Source organism: Mesoplodon bidens, assembly GCF_964165515.1.
Source record: "Mesoplodon bidens genome assembly, chromosome: 20".
In the NCBI taxonomy this organism is placed as follows: domain Eukaryota; kingdom Metazoa; phylum Chordata; class Mammalia; order Artiodactyla; family Ziphiidae; genus Mesoplodon; species Mesoplodon bidens.
The window spans coordinates 7,412,411-7,437,084 of NC_138181.1; the positions used below are offsets into that span (position 1 = coordinate 7,412,411).

The window sequence follows — 24,674 nt, forward strand, 5'->3', positions numbered from 1 at the left end:
GGGGTGTCAGAAACAGGGAAGTGAATTAGGAGGCGAACGCAACAATCCAAGCAGATGAGGGTGGCATAGGCCAGGGTGGAAGCAAAGGAGGTAGGGAGAAGTGTTCAGATTCTGCCGTATTTTGAAGGTTGAGCTGACAGGATTTGCCGATCAATGGAGGGTGGAAGCGAAAGAGAGTCAAAGATGACTCCAAGTGGTTGGGGGAGAACTGCTTGAAAGATGGAGTTGGGAAACTGAGCTGGGAAGAATCTGCCGGGGAGCAGGACTAGGCGGGGGACGTCAGCGCTCAGCTGTGGACATGGTCAGTTACAGGCATCTTTCAGACACCCAACGGCAGTGCTGCATAAGTAGTTGGAGATCAGAATTCAGGGAAGAGGTTGGTGCTGGAGCTATAAATTTGGAAGTTAGAGTAGAAGTGGTATTTATACCCATGAAATGGGATGAGATCACCAAAGAGGCGGATAAAGAGAAAGAGAGAGTCCAAGGCAATGCTGAGAAGTTAGGGGGATGAGTAAGAACCAGCAGAGGAGGTTGAAAAAGTAGGAGGAGAGCAGGTAGATGCTCTTAATGGACTATTGTCAGGTTATTTTTACCTGAAACTTTTTCCTCTCAAGTTTTCAGTTAGCATTTGCTCTATTCTGCTGTCTCCCGACACCCTGCAGTCATCACTTCTCTTTTTATCAACACGTTCATTCTATCATTTTCAAGAAGAATGGAAGAGGGTGTTTATACCTATAGTTCTAGCAATTTCTCACTTGGTCTCAAGCTAATTTGTTATGCCTGACCTAGTTACTAATATTTGTTTACTATTTTTTGCAAAAATAATTACTTCTAGAATTCACTAAAAAAGATATAATATGTAGGTTTCCAAGCTGATAGAAATTGTTTATTAATTAATTTGTATTTAATTTCTGTATTTTTGTTACAAAAGAAAAGAAGTGCCAACCACAGCTTCTTGGAATTATAACAAGAAAAATCGAATGGAATGACTATACACATTAGAACCAGGATGTTGAATAAGTTCCATTCCTGGTATAACCAAAACTGTCCTCCACAATCGTCTCATTCGGTGGGGGAAACTCTTCCCTGTCATTAAATGAAAACTTGGCAGGCCCAGAAATTGTTCAGCTCACTCCAGACACAGGGTCAGTTCAGTAATTAAACTACCCAGTCCTGGAAAGCCCAAACTTGACCTGACATCAGATCTTCTTCCCTGCTTAGCTGGAAGTGTGCTATGGGAAGGAGAGTGTAGGTGACAACCTCTGCTCCTGTTCCACAGCCCTAAGTACCCACTGGGACACCTCCTCTTCTTACTGATACTCTCCAGCCCACCCCAATGGATAGACCACAGGAAGGTAGACCCCAGGGCAACTCTCTTGCATGTGGCCCACGTCTGGTCCACAAGAACACTCATGGCCCTTGCTCAGCAACTCTGGAAGTGCAAGCTAATCCCAACCACACAGCAGGGGATCTCGGGCCCTGCCCCTAAAGCACTCGACTCTCTCTCACACTGAGTTTCCTGGAAAGCAACAGTCTCCATTAGCTTTCTGGGGCATGAGTGAGACCACTACCCTCAGTGTTTTCCAGCTACAGGGAACAACTTCAAATTTCTCCAAAGAGTCTCTTTCAAGTCCCTTTATGAGTCTTGGGGTCATAGAGTAGAACCTCCCACCTTCCCCTAATGGGGAGTACAACCAGGCGACAGCTCTAGTCACCGTGTCCTCCCAATCTTCTCACACTCCCTTCTTTTTACAGCTTTGATCTAACTGTGGGATCCAAGATTGTGGAGCAGGATCTCAGGACCATTTCCTTAAAAATCTGTACATGGGGTGGAGGTCTGTTTCACATTCACTTTGTACACTTTCATATCGAATGCATTGACACCTCAGTAGAACCTGAGACAGAAAGAGCCCCATTCTACCTACCATCCTCTTCTCTTTCTTGACTTGAAAGAGTCAAAGCATTTTTTTCTTGCTATAAATACATGTGCACATATATTTACATGGACATTTAAGTATATACATTACATATTGTACCTCTGGATATAGCCTTAATCACCTCCATTGTAGATTTATATGTTTGAACGTGATGACTGAAAGACTGGTGCCCTTGTGGACAGAAATCACCGAAAAAGTCCTCCATCTACACCTAGCCCAGTTCACCACGACCACATTGTGAATATTGGGACACTTCATATTACCCTATTCCTCATACCCATCCTGTCCAACTTGATAACTACTAGCCATATGTAGCCATTTAAATGCAAAAGAATTAAATTAAATTAAAACCCAGTTTCTGAGCCTGACTACTATATTTAGGCAGTGCGGTCATAGAACCTTTCCATCATCGCAGAGTTCTGCTGGACAGCACGGCCTCACACGGGCTTTGGCACATAGGAGGCACTGAATGGCAAGTGAAAGTTTGGTCCAAAGCTACTGTTACCAGAAGGGGGACCCAGAAGTGGGCTCTTGTCTAACACCCAGAAATGAATTGTCCGAGGAGACACACTTACTGACAAAGCAAAAGACTTTGTTGGGAAGGGACACCCAGGTGGAGAGCAGCAGGGTAGGGGAACCCAGTAGAACTGCTCTGCCTTGCGCTTGCAGTCTCAGGTTTTATGGTGATGGGGTTAGCTTGGGGGGTTGTCTCTGGCCAGTCATCTTGCTTGTGCCCACATTTGGTCTGACTCAGTGTCCTTCCTGATGGTACATGCATCTCTTAGCCAAGACAGTTTCCAGCACGAGGGTTTCTGGGAGGTCGGCAGGACATATTACGGGCTGGCATCTCCTCCCTCCTTTTGGCCCCTCCCGAGTTCTCCAGGTTGGTTTTAGGTGGCGGCACCATGTTCCTTATCGGGACCTCCTATCGTGAGACAACTCATGCAGGTGGTTATTATCGGGCCTGGCCAAGGTGAGTGGTTTCGGCCAACAGTTCCCTAACAATACCATATGATTGCCCTGGTTTATTTTTCTGAGAATATAAAGCTTTTTAGTACAGTACTAGGTACTGACTCAACCATCAAGAACAAAAACCAAGGTACATAGGTATAGCTGCTTTTCTATTTCACACTTGAAAACCTATCTGCATCCTCCTGCTCCGCTAGAAAATGCTTTACCGTCCAAATAATTACTGAAAATATTTGGGGGAAAGTCCCTATTTCCCTCAAAAAACAAATTACTTTTTCAGAATTATTCCAGTGAAAAGGAATTGTTTCAAAAGCAGTGTTTGTATTAAAGGGGGATTCCATATAAAAACTACTTTGCTGAAATAAGCATTTCACGTATAATATTTTTCCAGAGTAGAAATGACCTCTGAAAATTACCAATGCCTGAGTGCGTTCACATTGTAAAAGTACCCTGGTGTTCAAAAGCAGTCTTTATTGTCACAATCCTCACAATCTTTCTGGCAAGGCTTTAGTGATAATGGCAAATCCCAGAAGCTGAATCTGTAAATGTTCTGAATTGTGACCCCAAGAAACTCAGACCAGACTAGCCTTCAGATGCAGAGACGACCACACCTTCTTTATTTACTTCCTTTCTATCTCCTGCCCAAGGCACATTGCCCAGCACAGAGGAGTTGCCCATCAATGTTCCCTGAATGCACAGATGAATGAATTCTCACTTCTTTTTTTGGGAGGGACTAGCATGTGGTTTAGGGATTCCTTTGATTTCAGTGGCTCTACAGAGAGAAATGTTGGTGAACACTGTCAACAAAGCAGGTAAGAGAACTTCCAATAGAACTCTCATCTCAAAATATCTGCTTTAGGAAATTTTACATTTGAAAATTTCTGTAACTGTGTTCATGAAAGGAGAGAAATTTCTCCGTTCTCTCTCCATTTCCCATTAAAGACCCTCATTCTGGACACATCTGCTGAATTACCTGCAAGAGTTGACAAGTTACTGGGGCTGAATTCTGACTGAGTGGCTCTTTTCGAGTCACCTCACTTCTGAACTCTGTGAGCCCAGCTATTTTGGCCCTATTGATTCATATAAATCCACAGTCAGGAACCCTGGAGAAAAGGGGTTCTTTCCTTAAAAATCAGCTTTACTGATGGATAGTTTACATACTGTAAAACTCACCAATGTTAGTGCTGTGGTACTGTGATTTATAATAAGAAATATACTTGGTCTTCCTTCTGCTCCTGACACAGAGCTCCTGAAGATCTCGAAATTCCCAAGTGGTGAGAGCAAAAGCGTCTTTTCTTATGCTGATGGCGTGACTTTAGAACCTCACCTGAGGGTGGGGGCTGGTTGCAAGGAGAACCAACCCTGTGATTAAAGGGCTAGAACCAGGGCTTCCCTGGTGGTGCAGTGTTTGAGAGTCCGCCTGCCGATGCAGGGGATACGGGTTCGTGCCCCGGTCCTGGAAGATCCCACATGCCGTGGAGCGGCTAGGCCCGTGAGCTATGGCCGCTGAGCCTGCGCGTCCGGAGCCTGTGCTTTGCAACAGGAGAGGCCACAACAGAGAGAGGCCCGCGTACCTCAAAAAAAAAAAAAAAAAAAAAAAGGGCTAGAACTTTCAGTCCCACACCCTTGATCTCTGGGAAGGGGAGAGGGGCTGGAGGTTGAATTGATGCCAATTGCCAGTGATTTAATCAACTGTGCCTATGTAATGAAGCCTCCTTAAAAAAACCAAAAGGATGAAGTTCTGGGTTGGAGAACACAAGGAACACAATCTTGCCTTTCCTTCCTTAAGGATGAGCCCTTAACCTGTCGGCTCTGATGCTATCTCCAGGTAGATAGTGTCACAATTGACTTGAATTGTAGGACACCCAGCTGGCACTGGGGAACTGCTTAGTGGTGTGGGGAAAAACCCACACACGTTGGAACTGGTGATAAGAATTGTTAAGTCCAGAGTTCAGTGAGCTTTGGCAAATGTATCGAGTTCTGTAAATCACCACTACAATCAAGATATTTCACACCGGGGCTTCCCTGGTGGCACAGTGGTTAAGAATCCATCTGCCAATGCAGGGGACACAGGTTCGATCCCTGGTCCAGGAAGATTCCCACATGCGGCGGAGCAACTAAGCCCGTGTGCCGCAACTACTGAGCCTGCACTCTAGATCCCACGAGCCACAACTACTGAGCCCACGTGCCACAACTACTGAAGCCTCTGCGCCTAGAGCCTGTGCTCTGCAACAAGAGAAGCCACCGCAATGAGAAGCCTGCGCACCACAACGAAGAGTAGCCCCCGCTCGCCGCAATTAGAGAAAGCCCCTGTGCAGCAACAAAGACCCAACACAGCCAAAAATAAAACAAATTTAAAAAAAAAAAGATATTTCACACCTTCTACCCCCCAAATTTCCATGCCCGTTTGCAGTCAACCCCTCCCTCCAGACCCTGGATCCTAACAACTACTAACTCGCTTTTCTCTCCGCTGTAGTTTTCCCTTTTCTAGAATCCCGCATAAATGTAATCATGCAGTATGAAATCTTTTGTTGTCTGCCTGCTTTCACATAGATTCATGCATGTTTTTATATGGATCTGTAGTTTTCCCTCTTTGTTGTTTAGTAGTGTTCCATTATATGGATATATCAATATAATTTGTTTATTCACCAAGTGATGGACATTTGGGTTGTGTCCAGTTTTTGGCTATTACAAAGAAAATGTTATGAACATCGATATTCAAGTTTTTGTGTATAGTGCATATGTTTTTTTCTTGGATAAATATCCAGAAGCGATATTTCTGGGTCATATGGTTAATGTACGTTTATTTTTTTTTTAATGCAAAACAGTTTTCCAAAGTGGCCATATTATTTTGCTTTCCCATTGCAATGTTTGAGAGTTCCAGTATTCTACATTGTTGCCAACACTTGATATTATCAGTTTTTTTAAATTTTTGGCCTTTTGTGTATGTAGAGTGGTATCTCATTGTAGTTTGACTAGCATTTTTTAATGATAAATAATAATTGAGCATCCTGTCTTGTGCTTATTTTCAATTTGTGTCTTCTTTTGTAAAGTGTCTATTTAAATCTTTTGCCCATTTTCTAAAATGGAATCTTTTTGTCTTCTTTTTATTAAGTTGTAAGAATTCTTTATATATCCTGAATCCAAGTTCTATATCAGATAGTTATTTTGTAAATACATATTTATAAATGTATTTGTATTTGTAAATACATACAATTTTCTACCTGTTTTTGGCTTGTCTTTTCAATTTCTTAAGTGTCTTTGAAGAGCAAGAGTTTTTTTTTTTGTTTTTTTTTTTTTTTTTTTTTGCGGTACACGGGCCTCTCACTGTTGTGGCCTCTCCCGTTGCGGAGCACAGGCTCCGGACGTGCAGGCTCAGTGGCCATGGCTCACGGGCCCAGCCCGCTCTGCGGCATGTGGGATCTTCCCGGACCAGGGCACGAACCCGTGCCCCCTGTATCGGCAGGTGGACTCTCAACCACTGCGCCACCAGGGAAGCCCAGAGCAAGAGTTTTTAATTTAAAAGTCCAATCTGCCATTTTTTCTGTTATGGTTTCTGTTTTTTTGTTTCCTAAGAAATCTTTGCCTAATATAATGTCACAAAGATTTTCTCCTATGCTTGCTTCTAGAAGTTTTATAATTTTAACTCTTATGTTTACATTACAACTGAATTTTTTTTATGTGGTATGAGTTAAAGGTCAATGTTCCTTTCTTCCTACATGGATAGCCAATTGTTCTAAAAACATTCTTGAAAAGATTACCCTTTCCTCATGTAATTATCTTGTTGAAAATCAATTGAGCATATATGTGTGGGTCTATTTTTGAACTCTCTTCTATTGCATTGATCTTACCTATTTAAAAAAATTTTTGGCCTTCTGTGTATGCTAACTAAATAAGAGTGGAAGATAAAACCACGAGTAAAAGTCTCAGCGTCATAGAGGGGACGAGGAGGAACACTAGAGATGATGTAACCCGACCCCTTTGCCTTACAGGTGGGGAAACCCTTTACAGACTCTTGGCACAGCTTGAAAGACACTTGTTTGAGTACCGTAGTCATAATATTTTACTTTATAAATGTCCTAGGTGGACACATTCCATGATCTGCTCTATTTTGGAGCAATGATCACCTTCTAGGGGGGCCTTCCTGCCGCTCAGCGTGACTTGGGGATGGATGCTCAGGCCACTGGACCCCTGAGGGGGGGACCACTGGAGGAGGCCAACCTGGGAGCAGTGGGTCCTATCTGGGCCCTTCACTCCAGCCACTGTCTTCACTTGTCAAATGAGTTACAAATAAAATGCTTTTAAGATTTGTAGGGGCTTCCCTGGTGGCGCAGTGGTTGAGAATCTGCCTGCTAATGCAGGGGACACGAGTTCGAGCCCTGGTCTGGGAGGATCCCACATGCCACGGAGCAACTAGGCCCGTGAGCCACAACTACTGAGCCTGCGCGTCTGGAGCCTGTGCTCCGAAACAAGAGAGGCCGCGATGGTGAGAGGCCTGCGCACCGCGATGGAGAGTGGCCCCCCGCTTGCCACAACTAGAGAAAGCCCTTGCACAGAAACGAAGACCCAACACAGCAAAAATATATAAATAAATTAATAAACTCCTACCCCAACATCTTAAAAAAAAAAAAAAAAGATTTGTAGAACAATTTAATATTTTTTAAAAATCAACATTGCATCCTCTTACACTAACCCCAAACACACACCCACACACACACTTCAGAAATGAGACGTGGTTTTATCTATCCCTTATGTTTATTTGTTAAATATAATGTTTAGAAACAAAACTGAAAGCCAAGTTGATTTCTTTCATAATTTAAGCTATATTAACCTGCTACTCATTTTTTTCAGATGAAAAATATTTCCAAAAAAGGATTAGTAATTTGTAGTTGATGGATATTCAAAATTAATGTCAGACTGTAGAACTTGCCTTATTTCATTGTGAATATAAGTTGAATATGCACATATTACAGTTAAAGAACTTCTGAAACTTTTAACAATAAGAAGGAGGGCTACTTTTTTTTTTTTTTTTTTTGTGGTACGTGGGCCCCTCACTGTTGTGGCCTCTCCGGTTGCGGAGCACAGGCTCCTGACGCACAGGCTCAGTGGCCATGGCTCACTGGCCCAGCTGCTCCGTGGCATGTGGGATCTTCCCGGACCGGGGCACGCACCCGTGTCCCCTCCATCGGCAGGCGGACTCTCAACCACTGCGCCACCAGGGAAGCCCAGGAGGGCTACTTTAATGCTCTAAATTTTGTCATTTGTTTAAAATGTCAAGTAGTTGTCACACACACACAAAACAACAGGACATCTTCAAATCCATTTTGTTCAGAAAAAAGACTTTGTATGTGATTTCTGAAAGTTATTTAATAGCTAGAGATACACAATCATCGTATTTTTGGATATGAGATTGTTTTCTCCTTTAATTTTTTTCTCCTTTGTGGTTTACTATAGACATTGCCCATACTAGTTTATATTGCTGATGCTGTTATGGTGCTTTTATAGTAAATGATTGACTCTAGAATGGTTATCCGTAAAAGGACACTTTTCTTTTCTCTTTTAGAATATATTTTGTTTCTCAAACCTTAATTTTTATTTCTTCTAAGGAGTAGGGTTTCTATTGCATCTAAAGGATCTATGTAGATGCAGGGTTTAAAAGTGAGAATCAGGACAGATTTTAAACCTCTTCTTTCTTGCTCTCCTTCTCCTTCTGTCTCCTTTCTACCCTGCACTGCTTACACCCAGCCCTGCACCCTTGCCTTGGTGACCTCCCTAGGATTTATTTTCTCTTTCCTTTTCCCTGGGCTCCTCTCAGCCTCGCTGTAAAGTTCTCAGTCTATCCCTGGTCTTCTCAGCCTGTTGTCATAGTGACAACCACACTCCCAGGAGTAGCAGTCTCCTGAGTGGCTGGGATGGACCTGACACCAGGTCCCACAAACAAGCCTGTAACCGTGTGGACTTCAGCAGCTCTGGGCAGACGTTTAGCAGCTGGGCCAGAGCTGTCACCATACGGTGTTGTTAGAGAGAAAGAAAGAAAAACGAGGAAGAAGCCCACACTGTTAAAAACCTAGGCGCGGGGAGCGGCTAGCGGGCGCCGGGCGGCCGAGTGGCAGAATGAAGACCAACGACCCGGCAGCAGCCCCCGGGGATGCTCTGGGCATGGCCTCGGGAACCCCACAGCAGAACAGCCAGAAGGCAGAGGAGAACCCCAGCCTCCTGGACGCACTCCTCCGCGACTTCCCAGCCCCACTGGGCCCGGAGAGCCCTTTGCCATGGAAGGTCCGAGGGACGAGGCTGATCCAGGGGGAGGTGGAAGGCGAACTAGCTGAGCTGGCCATGGGCTTCCTGAGCAGCAGGCGTGCTCGGCCGCCACTTGCTGCCTGCCTGGCTCCTGCGGACGGACCTTTCTGAGTTCCGGAAGTTGCCGGAACAGGTGGAGGAGGACGGCGATGAGGAGGAGGAGGCCCCTGGGAGCCTGCTGGACGCTGCGGGCCTGGTGCGGAGCCTCTTTGACCGGCTCTGGGAAGTGTGCAGCCAGTGGCAGAAGCAGGTGCCCGTGGCTGCCTGGGTCCCGCAGCGGCAGTGGTTGGTCTCTGTGCACGCCATCCGTAATGCCCGCCGCAGGATGGAGGACCAGCACATGTGCCTCCCAGCCTTCAACCTACTCTTTGGCCTATCGGACTCTGTGGACCACGCCTACTTTGCCGTGTTCGATGGGCACGGAGGGGTGGACGCCGCGGGGTACACGTCTGTGCACATGCACGCTGTTGCTGCCCACCAGCCGGAGCTGCCCACTGACCCCGCGGGGGCCCTGCGAGCAGCCTTCCGCTGCACCGAGGATATGGTCCTCTGGAAAGCCCGGCGAGAGTGCAGATAAAAGCTACGTTTACACTGTACCCTCATCTATAAGCGTGCAGCAGAATTACATCTAAAACAACACACGTACGGTAAAAAACACCTTATCGCTAAAAAATGCTAGCCGTCATCTGAGCCTTCCAGTCGTGATCTTTTTCCAGTAGGAACATCAAAGATGACTGCTCACAGATCACCATGACAGAGAATAATAATAATGAAAAGTTTGAAATATCGCAGGAGTTACCAAAATGCGGCACAGAGACAGGAAGTGAGCAAATGCTGTTGGAAAAATGGTGCCAATAAACTCGCTCGGCGCAGGGTTGCCACAAACCTTCAGTTTGTGAAAAACGCACCATCTGCAAAGGCCAATAACGCAAAGCAGCAACACGAGGTCCACCTGACCCTCCCCACCCCCCAAACACCTCCCCCGGGCAGGTCTCTCTAGGCTGCTGGTGTCGGCACTTAGCGCGATGAGGCGCGTTTGTTTCTGAAAGAAGACACATTGGTCCCTCTGTGACCTTACCGCCCACTGAACCTCACCTCGGAACCTCGGGGGTCCTCCTAGCAGGGTGGATACTAAGATCGTGTCCATTTCTGAGATCGGGAAACAGGCCCAGAGAGCTGAGGCCTGGCCCAGTCGACAAGGCAGGAGGAGAAGGGGGAAGCGGGGGGCGGGGAGGGAGGCACCGTCATCAGATGCTCTGAGCACAGGCCTCACCAGAATTAACAAGGCTGCATTTGAATCTGAACAGAAAACCTTCCAGGTCTAAGACTGTGAGCTGGGAGCCCCGCCACCCGGCAGCTCAGGGCTGCCGCTCTAGTCAAGAAAGAATTCTCTGAAGCACAGCTGTTTAGCTTAGGCTGTGTTTATTAAAAACACCTTTGCCGAGACGTTAAAAAAAAAAAAAAAACCTAGGCTGGTTCATTGCCTGCTCACTGATGAGGAGTTAAAGACAAGGTAAAGATAGGTACAAGTATTTAGAGAAATATGACTATAGACAGATGACATTCCAGATAATAAGGGAAATAACGTAATTTTAGAACACAGTGAGCCACAGACTTAAGGAAACTAGTTGGAAAAACATCTCCATTTGAAAAGGAGGAAAACTTGGCAGAGACTAAACAGTCAAATTAGTGAGTGTCTTTCTTAGAATTAAGGCTAGATCAGGACGAAAATCTGAAAGAGAACAGTTTGCTCCATATAATACCATTTTACCAATAACACTACGTCACAAACCTAGTTCACCCAAGTATTACATTATAGTAAGAATCCAGTGAAGCAAAGGTTGAAAGATGAAAAAAGAAGTCCTTCCTCCTTCCCCTCCTCCCCAAATTCATGGAATCGTGGACCTGGAAATCATCTCTTTCAACCTTACCCTCAAGGCAGGAAGCCCTTATACAGCAGTTTTGACAGGTGGCCATCCAGGTTCTGCTTCATTACTTCCAGTTGACAGAGAAGTGAGTCATTGCTTCACAAAGCAGCCCATTCTATTTTTAACAAACTTCAGGTAAAAATCCTCCACTAATAAAGAGCTAACACTCATGCTCTATTTACTCTGTGCTAGGCAGAGGCCTCCATGCATCAGCTGGGAATCCCCACACGACCCCATGCAGCAGGCCAGTGGCTCAGAGCAACTAACCCCACCACAGCAAGGACGGGGTCTGGATTTAGGTCCAGCCTGACTCCAGAGCATCCTATGTAACCCCTGTGCCATGGGGCCGCAGGTCACACATGCCTCCCTGTAGCTTCCGCTATTCACGCTGGTCTGGACACCAGCGGTCAAGCCACCACTCCCATTCCCCTTCCACTCCAATAGCCTTCAGACACTTGAAGATGGTAACTGTCATCTCCCCCCATGCCCCGCAACTCCTCTCCTCGCTGCTCATTCAGCGGCAAATTTTTGGAAGCCTCTTTCATCTGGATGACCATCTTCTCAGGATGGGTACTGAAGAGCACACACAGGAGATAAGGTGTAAACAGAGTAATAATTACAGATGAAATTGTCATGTTTTGGCTACCAGATTCAGTGGAGGAAAAGATTTTATAGGTAATAAGCATAGAAATTATCTTTATAAATATTTGCTGCTGCATGTATTTATGTGTACTCGCAAATCTTTTCATTACGAACATAGTAATTATCGTTCTAAACACACTACAATGCTGCATAATGATAACTTATTGTCCAAGCTGAATTATATTTCAGGAGCTAACAATGAATTTGATAGATGCAACCATTTCTGTGCATCTCTGCTACCATGACAACCAGTTAAAATAGGTTTGTTTAATTAATTAGTTGTTGGTAAAGCACTATGAAGATGAAAACTGCTATTAATAGATGCACAGTGTTTGGTATTAACGCTAGTGTGATTAACATAAATGTAAAGTGTTCATGGCCGGAGTAGACCAATTCGTTTTCCATTAACAGCCATATTTCATCATTGAATTAAGAAAAGGATTTCTAAAAACTTTTAGCACCTTTTTATTTTTAACAAATTTTCTAGTCTCTCTTTTATGCTTCTCTTGGCCAAGTCTTAACCAACTCACATCATACACTCAGGCAGAAGAGAACATGAGTGATAACCAAAGTTTCCTGATGAAAAAGGAAAAGGAATATCTTCTGATGGTGGTGACAATACTCAAATGCCACTGCTGAGCCTTTCCGTTTCCTGAAGCTGAATGCAGGGTATGGAGATTGCCCCGAGTGAGAGCTGGAGGAATGGCCACATCATCCGCCGGGACCTATTTCCCAAAATGGCACAAGGGTTGTTTGCAGGGAGCTTGTCAACCTCCCTTAACATCCACCAATGCTTATGCAATTGAAGTAAAAACCACTGTTTGCCATGCAGATGCAACTACGTGACAAGCTCCCCAGATTGTCAAACCTGCAAACAGATGGGCCCCGGGTCTGCCATAGGTTGAAATTCTGGAGCTGCCTTTGCTCCTTTCCTACCTGCCTCCTTGCTGTGATCTCTTGAGTCTCCGGGGAGATCTTGTAGCTGAGCTACTATCGTGGAATTTAGAAGTGGGAAGACCCACCCAAGGCCCTCTACTCCAGCTCCCTGCATTGTAATAGGTGAGGTATTTCACAGATGAGGAAAAACAAAGTTCAGAGTTAGCTGAACTCAGAGAGTGCTGGGCTGGGCTGGGCTGGGCTGGGCTCCATTTGGATTGTGGTAGGGTTACGTGGCTGGTTGGTAGTCTTATCCTCAGGTAGACTGAGAATACCTTCCGCTATCTTAGCTTAAACCAGATCCATGAACCTCTGGCTGGGTCCATTTAAATGGATTCAGTGGACTACCTCATGGCCAGTAATTGAAATGTCCTTGTTTACATGAGGGCAAGGAGTGAATGCTCAGGCCTGGGCTCCTCTTTAGATGGTGGCACACCCCAGTGCCCACCTGGGGCCAGAATATGACAAAGGATGAACGTGATCTCAATATTTCCCTTCCTCTGAATACCCTGTGCTTCATGTTGGCTTTTGTAGCAGTGTCTTACGCTGTTTCACATCCCTTGGTGTTACGCATCCTCAGATGTTGACATCTGCAGCCCTCCCACCGCACGTTAGATTTACCCCTCCTTGGAGTCATCCTTTGTGACTGACAAGGACTCTTACAGAAAAGGCATCACCAGCATCTCCATTCCCAGGTTATGTATTTGTGGTTTAAAAGAATCCTTCAGTCTGTTAAGCCTAAGGAGTGATTGAAAATGGCCATTTCAAGTCTATGGCAGATCAGTGGGAGAATTCCTGTGCGGAAGAATCTAACCTGAGAAAGAAAGGTCTGGCTTGCAAGATACCAAATGGGATGCTGTTCAAATGCAGCTTATATGTAACTGCCTGCTGGAGATGCTGTGGAGGGAATTCAGGTGACCTTGGGCCAGATGGCCTTTCAGATGCCTCCAGCCCTGAGATTCTTAATGATTGTGTTGCATGAATGGCGGCTCGGTTCACTGTTGGTCAGTGGCCACTTGGAGAGGCTCTCTTACACCTCTACAGAGCTCTGTCCTTAGCCCTGGCAGTGCTTATCAAACTGTATCAGTTCAGAAAGTTGGAATTATCAGCCCCATGTGGCGTAGTGAGAAAGAGGCACTCACGAGCTCTCAACAAGTGGGGGCCATGGGCTGATCTAACAAGGTGGCACTGGAAGACCTTCTCTTTATCAAAATACCCATCTCTCTTCTCATCCTTATCATCCGTTTTGTGCTCCTATCTCAACATCTATCTTCTCTTCCCTAACACTAAGCCCTGTGTCTAAATATATGATCCTTTTTCCTTTCTTTACAGGATTTTGTTTACTCAAGAGGTCTTCCCTGAACTCTGTTAATCTCCCCAATTTATATCTTATCTTTCTCCTTCCTTTATATTCCAAACTCTTACCAAAAGAAATAATATCTGGGACTTCCCTGGTGGTGCAGTGGTTAAGAATCTGCCTGCCAATGCAGGGGAGACGGGTTCTATCCCTAGTCTGGGAAGATCCCACATGCCGTGGAGCAACTAAGCCCATGCACCACAACTAGTGAGCCTGCGCTCTAGAGCCCGCGACCCACAACTTCTGAGCCCATGCTCCGCAACAAGAGAAGCCACCACGATGAGAAGCCCGCGCACCACAACGAAGAGTAGCCCCTGCTCGCCACAACTAGAGAAAGCCCACGTGCAGCAACGAAGACCCAACGCAGCCAAAAAAAAAGAGACAGAGAAATGATATCTAAAGTTATTGAGCAGTTGCTATGTATCAGGAACTAGGCTTAACAATTTAAGTGGATTATTTCATTTATTTCTCATAATATGTAAATATGATAGATACTTTTATCCCTATTTAGTACATGAGGCAATAAGGCTTAGAGAGATTAAAAATCTTGCCTGAGGCCCTACAGTTAATGCTGAAGTCTGGGTCCAAATCCAGGCAGTTTAACTCCAGTGATCTTAACCAATAAGGCCTCACCCTCAGGACCTTGGTCCCTGGCAATCTGACCTTTGACCTTGCACTGCTGAAACTGCCCCTCCTCCTGCCTTGTCCTTGTCCTACTTGACCTGCCCTCCATTGACCTTCTTTCTTCCTTGACTTCATGAGACCATGTGGATCCTTTTTTTCTCTGCAAACTTCTTCCATATGCAAATGTTCTGGCCTTTGCTTTTTTTTTTTTTTTTTTCCATCTTCTTCTCTCCCTTTTCTTATTTTTTGCTCTTTATCTACCTTGGCAATCTCATCCTTTCCCACATTTCAATTACAAAATCAATGCAGGTATCTGAGCTCATTTCTGAGTTTCAGTTTTTATATCTAACCGGTGAATGTCCCAGGGACACCTCAAACTCAGCATGTCCAAAGCCAAATTCATCATCTCTCCTTTATTTGTACACCAACCTCACTTCCTGCTGATGAAATGGTGTCATGTCCTGGAAAGAACACAAGGCAGGGGAATGAGAGGACGTGGATTCCAGTCCCTGACGTGCTGGCTCTATGAACCCTATCTCCCGAGTAAGGGGTTGTTCAAGGGGTGGCATTAGATGCCATCCACTCTGTATTCCTACAACTCCTCATGTCCCACATCCATCACTCTTTCAGGTACCCAGGGATGGAATCTTAGAGTCATCTTTCACCCCTGCATATATTCAATCTTGAAATGGAAAGGAAATTTTTCTAATAATTAATTATTTTTAATGTAATTTATTTATAGAATACCTACAAGATGACACCACTGGGAAACACAGTGGAGAATGAACGAGACAAAGTCCCTACCTCATGGAGTGAGTGGAGGCTGACAGTAAACATCTGCATGAATAAATGTTTTAAATAATATAAAGGAGCAAAAAGAGCCATGACGAAAAAGAAAGCAGGTCAGGGGTTTGCAAGCGGCTTGGTGGGAAATGTTTTAGTTAGGGTGGTCTGAGGAGATGATGTTGGAGCATTGACCTGACAATGAGGGCACGTACCACAAAGACGGGAGGGGAGCCTGGGGAGAGGGCAAAGGTCGTGAAATGGGAGCAGTGAGAGGATCCTCGTGGTTGGTGCAGGGCACCAAGGACCAGGGCTCAGCATGAAGGCGGGAGTCGAGGTCTTTGGGCCTGAAGGCCATGCTCAGAATTTGGATTTAGATTTTTAACTGGTGGGGATACCTTAGAGGATTTTAAGCCTGAGAATAACTTGGCCTGATTACATTTTAAAAGATCACCTACTGCTATGTGGAGAATAGATCATGGAGTTTGCAGCAGGACAAGAGTGATGACAGGAAGACCTATAAGATTCAGTTGTCAGGTAAGAGAGTCTTGGGGCTTGGACCAGAATATCCATGCCGGTGACGAGCTTGCTGAAGAAGCTACATGTGAGGGGCTGTGTCCCTTATTACTGGAAGTATCCTGGAAAGGGGGGAAGTCAGGGATGTTGCCCATGAGTCAGGTTTGGACAACATGGTATGGAAGGTTTTGCTACCGCCAACATTCTACGCTCTATGAGACTTGATCCCATTTTATGTAGAACCTGCCTTATCTACTTTTTATATGGCCCCATAACCCTGTAAGTCAGAAGACAAAAGGGACAGGCATTAACTCACAGGTCAGATCTAACTGGATCTGGTCTAGCTAGTTATCCTACCTTTAGGAGCTGACCGGTCCCCAGTGTAGTAGGGTGATTTGCCATAACGAATGAGCCCCATTGCATGACACCCATTTTACTTATCTACGTGGAGCCAGAATCCCCTGAGCCTTAAATTCATAGTAAAAGGGATATCAATTTGTGAAGATTAAATGAGGGAATGTATAAAGTTTATAGAAATCTAAGTTACTAAAAAGTATAAATTTTTATAGAAATCTAAGTTACTATTCTTACTTAAATGAAATTCAGTGCAAAAGCTACAATAAAATGTTTTATAATGTGCTTTGTCCCTTTGCAAAGCTGTAACTGCTGGAAATGCTACAATTCTTGAACTTGCTGGGCCAGACCCAAGGACAGCTACGTGTCTTTGTATACAAAGTTAATATGTGTCAGACAAACACACTGGACTATACGCCCAGGCAAATTTTCAGTAATGAGACAAGGGTAAGAGTAAGAAGTAAGTGTTTCCCAACATGCTCTGAACAACCAGTATTCCTTTGTTTTGATGTCATAAGCACACTTTTTCTGCCATTTTATCTTTCCTCACGAAAAAGAAACCAAAAACTGTGATTTCTAATATTATTTCAAAATTGTGCTTTTCCTATGTGGTTTTTAAAAAAAATATCCATTTTTTAAAAATTAATTAGTTTATTTATTTATTTATTTTTGGCTGCGTTGGGTCTTCGTTGCTGCACACAGGCTTTCTCTAGTTGCGGCGAGCGGGGGCTACCCATCGTTGGTTGAGGCGTGTGGGGGCTACTCTTCGTTGCGGTGCGCAGGCTTCTCATCGCGGTGGCTTCTCTTGTTGCGGAACATGGGCTCTAGGCGTGCGGGCTTCAGTAGTTGTGGCACGCGGGCTCAGTAGCTGTGACTCATGGGCTCTAGAGCGCAGGCTCGGTAGTTGTGATGCACAGGCTTAGTTGCTCCGCGGCATGTGGGATTTTCCCAGACCAGGGCTCGAACCTGCGTCCCCTGCATTGGCAGGCGGATCCTTAACCACTGCACCACCAGGGAAGCCCTCCCATGTGGTTTTATAGAGAGCAAAGGAATGAAGAAACATATTTGAAAAGGGAGACGAGATAATCAAAACTGAATTTTGTTCTAATTCTCTTCTGAATTCTTTAACTTGTACATTGTCATAATTCAGAGCTTTACATGAATTTCATCATCAAAGAAACTTTAAGGGGAAAAGAGAATTTCTCTCTTTTCATTAAAATTGTTTTATTTTATGTGTATGTGTTTATATGGAAACAAAACAAATCTGATGAGAAACAGCTGGATGAACATGTGGTTTCAAAACCGTTACATAATAAAAGAGGAAAAGATTCAGATTCCCACATTGCACCTAACATATGGTATTTCATCCCTACAGCACCCCTCTCCCCACTTTTTAAAGGATATCAAATTCTAAAGTGATTTCACAGGTGACCCACCTTCTAGGATTACATTCTGCAAACTTATTTTCCTCCACATGCTTAGTGAAATGTGGGGTGAGGCTCCCAGATGAGTGAGCCCCCAACATGTTCTTCTCCAAACAAGCCTAAGTGTATGTTTAAAACCAAAACGTCAGACATGATAAATCTAGGTCTATAATATATAAAGTGAAGAAAATCATATGTCACAGCAGAATATCAATGATTGACATATCAAAAACCTTCAATTCTGTGGCAGCAAAGTAGGTTGTCTATAGGTTGACCAGGTCCAGACACCAACAGAATTTCTTCCGTTTTCTTAAAAAAAAAGTCTGGGACATAAACAAAAGCACCTCATGAAAGCCCTTTTTTCATGGGTCACTGAAACTCAAAAATCACTGAACTTATGAAGAGTTCAAAGGAATATCATAAATCCACATAATAGGCTTGAGCACTGGCTTGGGTGTTTTAATTTCATTCGTAACACTTGAGGTTGCTGCCAAAAGTTCAATTTTCTCTCTCTTTCTTTTTAATTGAATGAAATACCTATAAAGGAATCATACCTCCTAAAAAGAAAGCACAACTTTACAAGAGAAGAATGATGACTCTCATCTCCAGTTAAATACAACTTCCATCTTGGTAAAATTGAATAAAGGAATATGCTACCAGCGAGTTGGCCAGTAATGCAGGTAGGAGGGAGGGAGTTACAAGAAGACCGGGTCCTTACTTATCCTACCACCTCTCCCCAGGAATCTGCTACATGTCCATAAACTACTTTGACCTTATAGAAAATGGGTGGAACAGAAAAGAGTAGGAAAAAAAAAGAGCAAAGACCCAAGACTTGAAGCATGTTAACCAGGAGGCCAGTTCTATGTTCAGCATCAGACCACACATTTTGCCAAATATCATAGACTGGCAAACAGCATATCTGGCCAAAATGATTGTGGTAAGAATTCACAGGTATGGAATCATGCTACATAAACAGGATCTCGAAGCAGTTTTAGTGGTAGCTCAGGGTCAAAAACCTTTCCATTTACTGTGATATTCAGCCAAACAGAGCTCCCACACAGTCCTCCCATCTGGTCATGCTTTTGTGGGGCTGTGGACTCTACAATCCCTCCCACGTGGGAGGAAAATGGGATCCAACCTATTACTTTTGCAGGCCACCTTTAGGTTCATAGCTGGGGGGAACTACCGTGGCCACATATTGTGTCAGGGCTCATATACTCACAGAGGCATTAACCACATTATGATTTTTCTGCAGGACCTGAGTCTTTTTCGTCTCCTTCTCCCCACCCTGCTGGCCAGTCTCCCAGCTCAGGGCCTGGAGCAGCTGCATCTGGGGATCTGTGCTCAGGACTGTGCCCTGCCCCTACTGCAGTCCCCCCACCCCACTCCTCGAACAACCGCATTCAGGACCAAGTAAGATGCTGTGCTGCTCCCGGCTCCTCCCTGTCAGGACCTATCACTTGTATTGATCGCTCTCCGCATATTACTCTTGCCCAGGCACTCATCACCTCACAACTGACTAATTCCTGCAATCTCCTGGCTGCTTTCCCCCCTCAAACCCGTGCTGCAAACAGCCTATAGCTTCAATGGTAGCCTCCCTTCTCTGAGCCAGACTGGGGTAATGCAAACAGCCTGGACTTTGGAGCAACAGACGGGATTCAAAACTAGGCTCCATGATTAATTGTCACTAACCAAGTCACTCTACCCTTAAATCCATTTACTAACCTGTAAGTGTGTTAACCCCCACCTGGTTATCAAGTAGATTAAATAAGATGATATCAATTGTATCCCTGAAAGCACCTAGTACCCCGTTTATAGCAGATATTAAATGAATGTAAATTATTATCTGTTTCTTTTGCACTATATTTACTGTTCTTTGTCAACTCATTCCATGGTCTTTAATCTAGTCACCAAGACCAGGTCTTTTTCTCTAGGAGTTTGCAGTCTGGTGCAAACAGTAAAACATTGGTGTATCCCCCCCTTTTTCGGACCAAATTCAAAACAACATTTATTCACCAAACACAGAGTTAGTGTCAACTAGATACTAGATACTGTACAAGCCTACTATATCAACATGAAATACAATAAAACATGAAAAATACTGTGAAAGCAAAAGAACTATGAAAGTTCTATGAGAACCTTGCTCTGTGGTGTACCACAAAGCTTCACAGAAGAGATTCTCCAAGGATGAATAGGAGTTTGGTGGAGAGATGGGGAAGGCCATATAGAAAAATGTGAAGGCTTAGGTATGACCCGGGGAGACAGGCAGATGAGACTTTTGAAGAAGTTAAGGCCCAAATTGTGAAAATCCTTGAATGCCATTATAGAGGTTTAGGACTTTGTTACAGGCAATTGAGAGAACATTTTAAGGAGAGAATGAAATGAAACCGAGAGATTCACGGTTCCATTGAAAAAGTTCACCAAAGGGCCTGGGTATTTCTCTTATATGTCTTTTATTTTGAATATATCAGAAGTGTTAAGGGAGTTGAGACTGACAGTGGCCAAACTCCCTTGAACACAGCCAAGTGTCTCTCCTGGAAAAATAAGAAGCATTTCTAAGCAACAGCATAAAGCTCTTAAAAATAGCCGTTCCCAGTAGCTGTTTTCTAGGACTGATTCTACAGAAGTTTACCCAAGTGATTAGAAAACTCTTTGCTCTTGCAAAGATGAGGTCTCTTTACATAACAAAAGAAAGGCAATAATCCCTTACCTCCGCAACATTTCTCCATTAAGAGGGGAAGGAAATTCTAGAAATGGAAGAAAGTAAAAGAAACCAGCCCTCTGATTCAGTCCCAAATCAACTGAGGTTGGCTGTGTTGAGAGGAGGCTATGAACAATTGTTGGGCACCTTCTAGGTGTCAGTGCCCTGCTAGATGCTTCATACACATGATCTCACTTAATCCTCACAGTAACCTACCAAGTAGACATTTTTACTCCCAGTTGAATTCAGGGCTTTCATCCGTCTAATTACTAGTTTCTCAAATATTTTCCTTTAAATCTTCTTTTTGTCCATAAGCGTCATCCCTTACATCTTGTTCAAGTTTAGTTTGGGTACAAATTTTACTGGAATTATCCAATAGGAAACAAGAAAATATGTGTAGAACAAAGATGAAATAACTAGGTCTTACACTTTCGGACCTGACAGGGACTCTGATTTTAGCATTGATCCGTTTCCTTTCTTGGGCAATCACTTATTTATTCAGCAAATATGAGCTAAGTTCCTGGCACCGTGCATCTGGCTGAAGTCAGACTTAGCAAAGGGCCGTGCCTACTCTTTCTCACTCAGTCCTGGCAATCTACCCCTTATCATTCCCGTCTGCCTCTTAAAACACCCAAGTGTAACTTTGCCTTGAATTTCCAAGGCAAGTTAAACCTCTTTTTTCTTCCAAGTTTGATGCAATATTGGATTACCCAAGTAAACCACCAGGATGCTAATCCTTTTAGCAAGCTCTGATGAGGTTTTGTTAAAGCTGACAATGGAAGTTTCAAAGAAATACTGTTGACACTGCTGAACAGTATTTAATACTGAAGCTTACTATCATTCAAGTCTTGGCAAGTGAAATGGTTGGTTGGTCTTGCAATAGAAGAAAAGGCATTAAACTGGATAGGAACAGGGACAAAGTTCTCAGGTGTGGGCCTCAGGTGAGCACCTGTTTTTGATCAAGAGTGACCTCTAGCCACAGGTGAGCACTTGTTTTTGATCAAGAGTGATCTCTATCTATCCTCAGCTCACATAGCACCTGGAGAGTTAGGGGTTAAATCTTAGGGTTGGCAGCCCTGGGACCAACAGCTGCCAGCAATTGCATTTGTCAGCATATCCTCTGCAAACCCCACTACCTCCCTGGGGCTCACTGCCAGCAGGCCTCTTATTCCTGTGTATGTGGGGACATGAATCTGTTTGCAGGAAGCAGGAACTAAGCTAGGTGCTTGAGTAGATGAAGTACTTAAGAGCCTCAGGTGAGCAATGCAGTGCTACTCAGCTGTTTATTTGCTAATGACAAAATGCATTGCTGATTTGCAAGCATGGAGGTCTCTAACTGCGCAGTCCTTGGCACTCTGGGGTAGCTCTCATGTGCCTCCAGGCTATAGCAGCAAGATGCATTGTGCAGATTTCATTATAAGCAAGGGATTCAGGATCCTGTAATTGGAGAGGCCACAAAATGGTCATTTATCGTAAAATATCTCCTAGCCGGATGATATAATACTGCCATTAGGGACTCAGGCCCTGAGATAAGCATCATTCTTCCTGCAGCATCTTCCTCCGATGCAAGCCTCTGGGAGGTAGAGCGTGCAGGGGACAGATGAATGGAAGAAAGGACAAAGAAGAGGGAGACACAGAGTGTGGTGAGGGAAGGAAACAGCCTATGCTGCATGCACAAGCACACTGCTGAGCCCAGGGGGCAGGGAGCACATCTGTCTATCAGCCATTCCCCCACGTCTTGCATAATACAAGGTGGGTATTCAATAGGGACGTGTTGAATGATGCGACTTAAAAGGCAGAGGACCAGCTCTCTCCTGCCTAAGAACGGGAACCCATCAGAACAAGGATCCCAAGGTGCCTGTGCTCCTGGCAGAATCTTCCCCAGGGCCAATGCTGTGGCCAGGTGGGCCTCCTGCTCTGAAGTTTCTGCTGTCAGGTAACACCTACACACAGCCTAGTGTCATTGAGTGTCTTGTGGTTGGATTTTTTTAGTGAAGTTTCATGTACATTCGCCTTCTATCCTTGCTTATGCAGCCTCTCCACTGAACGGCCTGGCAGCACCCTTGGCTTGCCCAAACCTGGAGACAAGTAGCGTTTGCATATCCAGAGTTTCCAAAGAACAGGGCAGACGCCTCTAACTCATTCTCCTGAAGCCTTGCGAGAAGTGGCAGCCAGGGTGAGGCCAGGCTTGATGACCGCTCCCAGGACTAAAAGTAACCCAAATGCCAGTGGGCCTGGTGGGACGATGGAGCCAACCTCCTGGCCCTTCACTGAGAAGCGGCCCCGCCCTCTCCTACAGGGCACAGAGTCCTGGCAGACCTAACACCTTGGAGAAAAGAGCAGTTAGAGATGTTTTTTATGGGATCTTTTATGAGGGCAGAGTGTACTTTCTCCCCATCTAAAGCCCACACCTTTGAAAGTCAGGTTCCTGAAGAAATGGTATATAGCTCTGTGCCTGTGAAAACCACTTAGCTCACAAAGATATATGGATAAAATAGTGAAAGGTGCTCAGCTGCTGAATTAATACATTATGTACTCTGAGCAACTTAGCTGCCAGAATGCTATATGAGGAGGGAAGAAAGACAGGAAGAGACCCCACATCAACAGCGTGGTGGGTAAACGTGAGACCTGTGAGATACTGGGTTGAAAGGTGCTTGTGAATCCATAAGCAGCTGCGTTCACAAAATAGAGAAAACTGCTAGGGTCCGATCTAGTCTATAGGAGCAGAGAAGCAAAGAACAATCAGGTTTTCTCACTTTACACAATTTGGTGGAGCTGCCTTAGGCTCTGTATCAGTTTGCTAGGGCTGCCACAACAAAGTACCACAGCCTGAGTGGCTTACATAACAGCAATGTATTGTCTCACAGTCCTGGAGGCTGGAAGTCCAAGATCAAGGTGTCAGCAGTGTTTGTTCCTTCCCAGGACTTTCTCCTTGTCTTGTAGGCGTCACCTTTCCCTGTGTCCTCTCAGGGTTGCCCCCGTCTGTGTGTTGTCTGTGTCCTAATCTCTTCTTATAAGGACACCTATTAGATTAGGGTCCACCCTTATGACCTCATTTCACCTTAATTACCATTTTAAAGGCCCTGTGTCCAAATACAGTCACATTTTCAGGCACTGGGAGTTAGGACTTCACATGCAAATTTGGGTAGGTGGGTGGAGAAACAGTTCAGGCCCTAAAAGGAGGGGACATTCTCCAAGGAGGGGGGAGGAGAACCTCCCCCATCACTGTACCAGGAATCCCTTATACCTAAATCACACGTGTGATGAGCTTCCGATGCTTCTAAGACTTTCCTGTGCCTCTAAGATCTGTGACAGAGGATGGTGACAAAGATGGCTTTATTTCCTCATCTAATTAAAAGGTGGAAACCTAGATATTTTCTCTCCTCAGCTCCTGAGCCTGCTTTGAATAGTGGGATGGCAGGGTGTCCTGGAAAAACCCATGGTGTGAAGCCAGACTCCCTGCATTTGAATCCTATGCCTGCCATGTATTAGCTTAACCCATTAGTGAAAAACAATCATGACAAGGGAAGGGATGGAACAGTTAAAATCCTCAGTTCCAGCCAGCACCTAGCAGAGAGTTAAAACTCTTAAAGAAGCTCAGATTTTGGAAACATAATACTTTTTTTTTTTTTTTGCAGTACGCGGGCCTCTCACTGTCGTGGCCTCTCCCGTTGCGGAGCACAGGCTCCAGACCCGCAGGCTCAAAGGCCATGGCTCACGGGCCCAGCCGCTCTGCAGCAAGTGGGATCTTCCCGGACCGGGGCACGAACCCGTGTCCCCTGCATTGGCAGGCGGATTCTCAACCACTGCGCCACCAGGGAAGCCACAGAAACATAATACTTTTAAAAAACATATTTATTTATTTGGCTGCACCGGGTCTTAGTTGTGGCCTTTGGAATCTAATTCCCCAACCAGGGATAGAACTCAGGTCCCTTGCATTGGGAGTGTGGAGTATTAACCGCTGGACCACCAGGGAACTCCCAAAACATAACACTTTTGTTCGAACAAGCCAGCCAATTTGTGATGGAGATTGCAACAATTCTTAGATCAAGAGTTCAGTACTTAGGATGCAGGTCAAGGAGGCCACGTCAGCTCTTCCTAGTTAGTCTTTGAGGTCTGCAATTTGCAAATGAGAAAAAAGAAAGTGATCTAATTTAAGTGACCCCGTCACCCCAAGGCCTGCGAGGTGAGCCTGAGTGTGCT

General features: G+C 44.8%; 1 protein-coding gene and 1 pseudogene across 6 annotated transcripts in view; one reads left to right on the top strand and one right to left on the bottom strand.

Annotated features, from left to right (window-relative positions):
* PSD3 (pleckstrin and Sec7 domain containing 3) overlaps positions 1 to 24,674 on the bottom strand; it is a 559,242-nt gene that overhangs the window by 493,549 nt on the left and 41,019 nt on the right. The gene's annotated exons all lie outside the window — the stretch shown is intronic.
* LOC308608132 (protein phosphatase 1F-like) lies at positions 8,261 to 10,109 on the top strand (annotated as a pseudogene). The gene has a single exon. The product of its transcript is annotated as a protein phosphatase 1F-like (transcript).